Raw genomic sequence first — 10916 nt, 5'->3', positions numbered from 1 at the left:
AAATCATAATTTCTATCTCAATGATGTTGGGTTGGTACTACTGCTTGATAATCTATTCATATAATTTATAAATATAAATAAACATGTATAAAAACAGAAGTCATACAGTCAAAAGTAAAAGAAGTAAAAATTATTAGAACTATATTTGTGAGTAAATGTAAAGTTGTGGCTCAAACTCATATAGAAATGCAATTTGACTCGAGATCATCATTTCTATCTCAACAGGCCTACTAATGGTATTACTATTTCACAAACCAACTATATTATGCCCATCCCATATTAGAATGATACCAATGATGATACTCTCTAATATAACATTGATACTCACCTTCTTTGATTTGAAAAGTTTTCAAAAAATTTTGAATTTTCTTTAATTTTTTATAAATCATTCCATTTTACTAAACTTTCAAAATAGTATACGTGATGATGATTCCATCAAACACTCTTGAATACTCTAAAATTGAGGTCAATCAACGGCTAACAAAAGAAAATTTTGAAAAATATATCTAAATAATTTAAATTATTTTTTAAAAAAAATATATCTAAATTATAAAAAATCACTAGATTATGTTATATACATGTTTGATTTTATATTTAGACATAAAGATTGCAACTAATTTGTGAGAAATTGAAATTTTTTTCTTTTTCAATTTTTTGTAATTCAATCTCTCTTCTCCAAATATCAAAATTGAAGTCTCAAATTTATAATTTTTCATGCAAAACATGAAAAATCATGAATTTATAACAATTTAATATTAATTTAATATATATAATTTATATTAAAGAATAAATCAAATATAAAAAACACTCGTCAAATTGAACATGTGAAATATATCAGCACTACATATACATATCATATTTGCATGATTAGAATACAGGATATATCATAAAATATATCTACTGATACTACAAACATTGACTACTCAGAGCGAACATAACAACCATTGTGGCCCTTGTAGCTGCAAGAAGCAAGAAAATGTAACATGTTCATATTGCTTACTTTGAGTCATTTTTCAGAATGGGTGTTGTTTCACCCCATTATTATCATGCCAATTATATAACCAGTTTTGTATGCCATGATTGAAGTTGGAGCTAATTGAAACTATGTTATGAGTGGAAGGTGCGTTGTAGTTCACCACCATTTTCGAAATGGTAGGTAGTCATTCTTCCTAGACATTGTTTGTTCCGGATTTTATTTGATTCCTCTCCATTCCTTGGATGTGGATCGGTGAGATCGATCCCGGAAGTACTGCCATGTAGAAAACGAGCTCATTTTGAAGAATACTGGGCCTGCTCATGATTGGAGATTACTCATCCAAATCCACTAAGACCCACGTTAAGCCGACAACACAAGTCTTGCATTGTTTGTTAGACTTGGCCCAGCTTGTTCAGGTCTGCTTGGACTTGGTTGAGTTCAACTTCAACGTCATGACTCAGCTTTATAATTAAAGGTATTTACGAAAATCCACCTACTTTTGGTCTATTTTCGAAAATACATATCCTTTTGAGGTATTTTAATTGAGTCGCCTACCTTTCATGCACCGTTATGGTATAACCACATGCCATCGTATGCTGTGAGGATTACATACACTTTTACAAACTAAACTAGGAAGGGCTTTTTGGGTCAGGAGTTTTGAATCTAGGTGGGGCCACCATGATGTTTATGTGAAATCCACCTAGTTTATATGTTTTGCTTGCTTTTTTCATAGCATGACCCCAAAAATGAGGCAGATCCAAAACTCAAGTGGGCTACATTATAGAAAATATATAGCGGAGATTATCGGGCTGCCATTGAAACATTTGAGCAGTAACAAAAGATTTGGATCAGGCTAATATTTATTTCTTTCAGTCATCCCAATGGTAATGACCTTCTGAACAATTGGACTGCTTTATGAATGGTTTGGATTACATTTAAACACCAGGTAGAGTCTACAAAGGTTTGAACAATAGGCAACCCTTTCTCCACTTTCCAACTGTGTGACTCATTAAGCTTCATATCCTATCGACCTTTTTTTTTAATCATCTCATGGCTTAAAATTACCTGCCAAAATGGATGGATGAAGCAGATTTCTCATAAATTTCATGGTGGGCCCCACGTGCCATGGAGCAATCATGTACAGGCTGGTAGGCAACAAAGAGAGGGAACATATTAGGTGAGACCTCAGACGATGTATGTATTCTATATCCACACCGTTCATTCACTTTTCTAGACCATTTCAACGCATTATCCAAAAAATGAAGCACTTCTAATTATCAGGTGGACCGTACCAGAATAAAATATTGGTGATCAGTTGGACCATATCATAAAAATAGTGGTGATCGACCATTAATGGGCCACAAAAGTTTTGGATCAAGCTGATATTTGTTATTTCCCTTCATATAAGCTTATATGACCTTATCAACAGATTGGATGACAAATAAACACGATGGAAACATTAAGATGCTCTTTAATTAGTTTTTAATGGTTGAAAGTTCAATCACCACTCTTTCTTATGGTATGGTCCACCTGATAATTGGATCTCCTTCATTTTTTGGGATCTTACCCTAAAATTAGCTGTCAAAATGGATGACTGTGTGGATTTAAGTTACATACATTACAGTGGACTCCACAATTAGGGATGCATATGAACATACGGTGGAGCTTGCAAAGGTTTGAACGGTAACCAAACCCTTTTCCACTGGTTCCCGCCGTGTAGCCCACTTGAGCACCATATTCCCCGGATTTTTTTTTTATTTTTTATTGTTAAACTTATGTCTTAAAATGAACTATAAAAACTGATGGATGGAGTGAATTTCTCGCAAACATCATGATGGGCCCATGGGACTCACCTTGATGTATTTGAATTATATCCACACCGTCCATCCATTTTGAAAACTCATTTTAAGTCTAAGTCCATGGAATGAAGCAGGTCCAAATCTCAGGTGGACCATAATACAAAAAACAATGGTATTCAATCATTAAAAGCTTTTCATGGGCCGTAAAAGTTTGGATCAAGACGATATTTGCGTTGTCTATTCATCTAGGTCTTGTGACCTTGACAAATAAACATTATTATGGTGGGGATTCAATCATGACCGCAATTCTTATTATGTATTCACTCAAAAAATCAGCAAGATCTGAGCCAAATGTGGCCCACAACAGTAAAACCAAATTTGGATGATGAACACTGTTGAAACCTTCCTAAGTACACAGGTGATCCGTCCGTGAAATGGCCTTACAAAACAAATGGACGGCATGGGTAACTTTGTATGCTAAAGGTGAGCTCTAAATGTACCGAAGAAAGCAAACACAAAAAAAAAAAGGTTCTAACTGTGAGTAAAACTGGTAGAGGGTTAAAATAGTTTTCGGAAGACCTTAAGGGTGCATGCATTTAAGGTCTAACTGTGAGTATAATTGGTAGCAGGGGTAAAATAGTTTTTCGAAGACCTTAAGGGTGCATTTCTATGAGGAATCCTTAGTCAAAGTCAAATATATTATTTTTTCATCGTATTTTTAAATAATAGGCGTGTATTCTTAAATATTTCTAAATGACACATGCATTCGAAAATAGATTTTTTTTTTTAAAAAAAAGACAGGTTATCGTAATTAACTCTTAAAAATATAACCATATCGGATTCACCCCTTGATTTTGGCGGGTCCATAATTTGCTAGCCGAATCTTCAATGCATGCTCAACACAAGATATACGCTACACTTGTTCACTGGTATAGACTATTGAACATGGTCCACCAAGGGAACCAGACATACCTAAAAAAAAGATTGGATCATTAAAGTATGCATCCTAGCACTAGTCATTAAGACATTCCGGTGATGGGATAATATTTGTTGTTTTAGGGGAATTATTTGTTACTCTTGCTATAGATGACACTTACAAAATACATATGTTCTTACAAATGGTACATGTGGTTTATATGTATGCACCACGTGGCAACGAAATTTCAATAAAAGACAAATGGACTATCTTTTCAGCAATTCTGATAGCTAGATTTGATCAAATTTTAAAAGTTATGAGTAGTCCTAAAAGAATAAAATTTTCTCGTTATTGTCATCTGATGCGTGTCATACATCTGACTCACATGGTTTGGTTGAATACTCACCTCGGTGGCCTTATAGTTGATAATTGATAACAATCGAAATGCGGTTTTGGCTGGTAATATATTCATCGGGTGCACCATGGTGTTATACAGAAGAAAGTCTCATGGCCAAATCTGCTCAAGGAGTGATGAAGCAAGGTAAAGGCAACGGCACCTTGATCATTTTTCATGGCTCATAACACATGTTTGAGCATACCTAATGGACTTAGAACATTCGCGCAACCAATAACCATCCCACGACATAAGTGGCTACAAAGATAGGTATTTCCACATCAACAAACATAATGAGTAATTACGAAGATCTCTCTCAATCTACAGCCTAAAATTTCTATTTATAGGATGGGGATTGAAGAGCTTTGGGCCCTTGCCAATCCAACATAACGCAACTTTATAGCACAACACGATTGATTCTAGTTTAGCTCTTAGCTCAATTCTTAGGGTAATCCATTCATTCATGTTGCTCCACTTAAATGGCCCTAACTTAAGAGTAATATTATTCTCTTCTACATCTATGCCACTATATTAAGGAAGACTTTTTTCCTTCCTTTTTTTTTAAAAATAAAAATAAAAATAAAAATAAAAGTATAATTTACTTTGTCTACACACAAGTAAGTTGACAAAGGAAGACCTTAGTTTTGGTACTTTGCCATCTATGTCACAGGCTCAATTGCCAAGGATTTTCTCTTTATTTGTAAATATTTATCTTCGAACTTCTTTTCTTTTACTCTCTTGTTATTTTAATCATGTAATCTCACTTAATCAATCAATCTTTGTTGTCTCTTTTATGTTTAAAGGATAAGAAGAATTAATTAGCAATATGATCCCTCTCCTTCACAATTTATATAATTTATATTATAAGCAGCTGAATAGATGACCAAATTAGTAAGTTCTCCCTCACAAAGACAATTCTTGATCTTTGTTCATCTTGCGGCTTGGGGTCAAAGGCATTCAATTCTATTTTACTACATTAAGCTTTGACATGCACACATTACATAGAGGTAACAACTAACGTACCAACAACTAAAGTTTGAGACAGAAAATATTAACCCAAAATAAACTGACTAAATTGTTGAACCTACTCTTGTTGTTGTTACAGGTTGTTTTAGCCAGTGGGGTGTACTAACAAGCTAACAAAAAAAGACGAAGTTGTTTTAGCCATGGTAACTTTTGATTGTGTGCACATTTGTTTTTTGAAATAAGAACATTGGATGTTTCATTTATAACCGTCTAATATCTCTGCCAGAGTATTTCATTTATAAAAGCATTGGATGATTGGATCAACTGAAGCATGCACCAAAAAACTAGAAACCCGACTACAATCTGCACACGTGTCTTGTAATTCATCTCCGAAACGTCTCCGTCGTTCTTCTTCGTCATTTCTGCTTTCTCTCCACCACATTCCTGAATCATGTCCTCCTCTCCTGCAATCCCTTTTCTACATTGCATTATTCCGGAAATGGGATTTCAAAATGTGGTCGTCTAAACACTCCAATCCCAATCATCGACATCTCCCATTTTTCAAGAATTTCAGCACATTTGTTTGGTTAATCCCATGGGGTGAGCACTTTATCTACTTTCTCACTTCTCACTTGTGTAGTCTTTGTAATTCTTTCCTTTTCTTTTCTATATGCAACTCCTCTTACGTGATGACGGTAATGTCTGTTTGGTAGATTGGAAAGCATGGGTGGAAAACACATTTTCTCCTGATGGGGAGTTCTACTTTTCGGTGGAAAACATGCGTTTTCATAAGAAAAGTCCTATAGAAATTTCCCAGCCCTGCACCTGTTTGCTTCTCTCTCTCCAATTGCTGTCTTGGATAATGACAAGGGATGTTTGGATAAAATGCGAATTGCCTGTGCTCCCGCCAACAGGAAATTTCTGTCGGCTGCACCTTTCTGGGTCCCACTGTGATGTCGTTAGAAATCCAATCCGTCTATCAGTTTCTCAAGCCTAAAATAGTTTAGAAATCCAAAGCTCAGGTGCACCACACGACTAAAAACAATGGGAAAGGATATGCCCACCATTGAAACCTTTCTGGAGCACAATGATGATATTTTTATGTTATCGAAGCCGTTCGTAAAGTTATTTTTACTGGGATGAACTGAAAACACGAATAGTAACCTCATGCAAATGTTTGTGGCCCCACAAATGTTTCAGCAGTATGTGTTTTCATTCTCATCTTACCCTATCGTGTGGTCCTCATGAGTTTTGGAACTGCCTAATTTACTAGCTTCTTTCCAATTGTGAGCTTGCAACAACCGATGGACAGATTGGATTTCTCATGGGCATTGCGGTGGGCCCCATATAGGTTCTGCCTACAGGAACTTACTAAGGCGGCACAGGCAATTCCATCCGTTTCGATATCATGTACCCCAGGGAAATCAAGAGGAAAAAGGAAGTGTTTTCCTTTGATGTGACCATTTGGGATGTTTGGATAGCAAATAAAAAGATGTGTTTCACAAAGCAATTAGTACACTTTTTCGGAGACATTGGGCCACAAGAAACTAGGTGACCGTTGTCCAATCTATGCGAAAACCACTAGCTATCCAAACTTAAACCCTAAGATTGGAATCTAATTTTCTATATTGCTTATGAAATAATTGTGGGATAATAATAACTAAATCGTTTCTTGTTCTTTTTTCTTTGTTTTCCACATATCCAAAATGTTACTTTCTCTACTTTTATTTTCCCATAACAAAGGGAAGAAGGAACAGAGGGAGAATGAGAGATTATGGAAAGAGGACAGAGAGGTTAGTTGTGCATTGTAGACTAACCTCTTTCATATTACTTTAATTATGAAACGATGTAAATACCCAACAAAGAGGCACCACTACAAGTATTCCAATAACAAATAAACGAGTAAATAAAACACGCTACATATGCTCCCCCTCAAGTTGGAGCATACACATCAATCATGCCTGGCATGCAATAATTTTTGGCATTTTATTTTGTTAAGGACGTTTTAGTGATGATATCAATGAGTTGGTTCTCAAATGTAACATTTTTTTTAAATTTTTTTTTAAAACTAAGATTTCATTCATATCAACAGCAAAGATACAATGGAACAGCTTTGGGCATTCACGGGCTGACGAAAGGAAGGCTGGACCGCCTATCATGTGGCTATACAATGAAAGCTAATGAAAAAGAGAAAGAAATTATGATTTCCTAATAGCTCCTATTCCCACTTTGTCGAGAAAACAGAGGCCCCTAATCAGCCTAGGGAGAGCGACCATCGTGTTTGTCCAAAAGGTTCCTTGATTGGCCGCTCCCAAACGAGCAAGGCCATCCGCCAGCGCATTGATTTCACGGGGAATAAGCAAAATGAGAAAATTTTCCTTTCTTTTGAAGATTTTTGATCCTCGATAGCCAGTAATCCCATTTACAATGAAAGTGCGACAGCCCCTTGAATGCTTCCACCACAAAGGAGGAGTCCGATTCAATGAGTACGTCATGCAGCCCCCGCGCTATGCTGAGTTGCATCGCATCGTGGAGGACCCAGACTTCCGCTCTGTTATTGAGTGGTGTTGATTACCTCTGATGTCACCCTTCCATGATGAAATGACAAGGTATATTTAAGACCCAAGACTAATTGACTTTACCACCTTTTAAAACCGAGAATCATCTAACCATATGTTTTCAAACGTCGAAAGGTTTGGGACTATGGTCGGAATCATGTACCTGTAGCAATAAGGGCGAGTAATCCGACTACCTTCTTCCGAGATGACAAACGTCGAGTATCCCTGAAGGAGGCAATCCAATCCGCATTGACCAAGATATGATCTAATTGAGCCCTATCCTCGCCCCCACTTCTATGTGAATTATGGCCTCATTGCTACCACCATATAAGACCCTTAGAAGCTTTACATGAACTCCAAGTATGAGAACTAATGTGGGAATCCACATGACTTCACTTGTATTGTGCTCCATTGCTGGATATTTGACTTCTATACTAGAATTTCAACTACAAGCTGCTCCTTACTCTTCAAAGTAACCAAATTTACATCTACAAGAGTACAATACCTTGGCTTAGGGTTCTAGGGCTGGGCCCATTGCCACCCCTAGTTGTAAGTCACTCATTGCCACCCCTAGCTGTAAGTTGAGTGCTATGGGTTCACAACCCCAAGTGTAGGGTCGCGATGTAGTAATAATCTCGGTGAGACCGAGGTCGAATCCATAGGGACTAATCTCGTGCGTGTTTTGAAAGCAACTAGAAGTAGAACTAGAAAAAGATGCAAATCTAAATTTGAAAATAAAGGAAGTAATTGTGAGAGATTTAATTAGAAACTTAAGAAATTCAAAGGTGAGAACTAGGGTTTCCAAGGATCCACTTGTAGAGATCTGGAAGATCTATGCTTGATTCAAGAACACTACTGGAATCAAAGTCCTATCTTATCCAGTTGGAAGAAGAGACGGTCAAATCTCTGAACTTCTCATGAACCTAGTCATGAAAGAAGGAGAATTGGGAAGATTGGAAGGGATTCCGTCACCTAACCATGCCCATGGGATGATGGCAAACAATAGGATTTACCAATCCATTAATCTCAAAATAGGAAATGACGATATTCAAAGCTATCGCAGATCTATTGTAATTTGTCACAACAAACCATTAAAAACTAAAAATATTCCTTATAATCAAACTAAAATCAAAGAGAGTTCAACATAAACATGAATCAAAGCAATAGAAACATCCCATCACGCTACAAGCTTCACCTCTTAGCCCTAGCTAAGAGGTTTAGCCAACCATAGACATGATTGGAACTAAAACCCTAGAAGAAAGCATGAAAAACTAAGGAAGAAAGAAGAAAAACGCTTGGCGACGACTTCTCCACCCTTTTACTCCACTACTCAAAACCTAGAAGTTGCCTAGGAACATTCTAAGGACTCCTATTTATAGTTGAGCAACACCTCCTTTCGCATTGACTTGAAAAAATCTGAAAACCGCCTCAAATTTACCACTTCGCGTAACTCTGCGTAACTTCGCCAAATTGTTTGATGTCATCGAAGGTGTCTTTTATACGTACTTTTTCTGTGCTTTTGTAACCTTGTCCGGACTCTGTAACCTTCAATGTCATCGAAGAGGCCTTCGATGTCATCGAGCGTTGTTTGAGGAATCGATAATGTGTCCAAAACAATCTAGAGAGTTAATCCAATTTCTTCAATAAATTCGATGTCATCGAAGAGATCTTCGATATAGGTCTTCGATGTCATCGAGGAGTGCTTCGAGTAATCGAAAATGGTGTCCAATGTGTCCAGCGAGTTTTGCTGAAATTCCACAGAAAATTCGATATCATCGAAGGGGCCTTCGATGTCATCGAGTAGAGCTTCAAGTCATCAAACAAGTTCTCGAGTCATCGAAAAATGCCTTCAATTTGTCCAGCGACCAACTCGATTTTCCTTCATAAATTCGATGTCATCGACCTGTGTTCGATGTTATCGACTGTGTCCTCGATGTCATCGAATGGTGTTCGATGACATAGTCAATGTGACTTTTGCACTTGTTCTTTTGAACTTCGTTTTTTCTCCACTTGGTTTTCTTGAATCTTAGGACCTTAAAATTTTCAATCTTTGTCTCCTAGGATCCATTCTTTGCTTTGGTGATCTTTGAGCGTCAAATTCATGCTTTTAGCAACTTTTCCAATCCAATCTCTTAAATTCACCTTGCAACACAAACATGAGTAAAATAGGACATTAAGCAGTATCATGTTCATAAAACCAAGATATAAATGAGGTTCAATATGCAATATTTGACCCTCAACACTATGCATTCTACGCTTAGTGAAGGTGACAACCTACAAGTGGTATCAAAGCAAGTTACAAAGTGTTATAATCCTTGCAGGCTAATAAAGACATAATGTCATCTGCGATGATCAACAATGAGCAAGCACATGGGACAATGGAGTTGATGCCAACGGGCCAATGTGGTAGGGGTCCCATGACGTGGTGTTAGAAAACATGAAGTTTTGGTGATTTGATGATGTGTTATCAATCAATGATGTCGCTGGCGACTTGAGCCCTAGATTCATCCGCCGTCTCGCGTGAGGCACTCACTTTTTTTGGCGGGTATCACTCCTGTTTCTAGTCGATAATTCAACTCCTCCATTGAGTAATGAAGGAGGTCATCGGTTTGATCTTCTTCAGCGAGCTTTATCTAGTTTCCGCCTATAAACTCGTCCAACAACGATAACCTCTCGTGTCCGGCTGTGGCATAATCCTCAAACTTCCCAATCGGCATATTTTCATCATCAACATCAGGCTTCTTAATCTTTTCATTTATAGAGCTTGATCCCAGTATTTTAAATATCGATGATACTAGCGGATATATCCCACGATATGTCTTGTATCCCACCTATGTAATACGCAATGCACGTGTAGTGCCGAAATATCCCATTCTCTCAATCCAATGAGCATTTTTAATTTCTGAATTCCAATCCTTTTTTTGTTGAAATTATGTTAAATCAGTGTCAAATGGTTATAAATTCATTGGTCTTCATGTTTTGTGTGAAAAATAATGGAGTTGAGAGTATTTAGGAGTATTTGATGAAATGATCATCACATACTTCCAAATTGCTTGCAATGTTGCACTCCAAACTTGAAATCAAGCAAGTATGAGTGTTAATCTACTGATTTATGTCCTTGTCAATTTTTAGAAAATAAAAGTGATTTTTAATTAAAAATTAATAAGAATGACTAAAATTTTAATTTTTTTCTTCGAAAATTTCCTTCAAGTAGCTGTCAATTGAGACAAGTTTCGAAGTATTTAGGAGTGTTTGTTGAATGATCATCACATACACTCTAAATGTTAAGCTTTCAATTTGAATATAG

Source organism: Magnolia sinica, chromosome 2, assembly GCF_029962835.1.
Source record: "Magnolia sinica isolate HGM2019 chromosome 2, MsV1, whole genome shotgun sequence".
Lineage (NCBI taxonomy): Eukaryota > Viridiplantae > Streptophyta > Magnoliopsida > Magnoliales > Magnoliaceae > Magnolia > Magnolia sinica.
Note: the sequence above shows the minus strand (reverse complement) of the source record.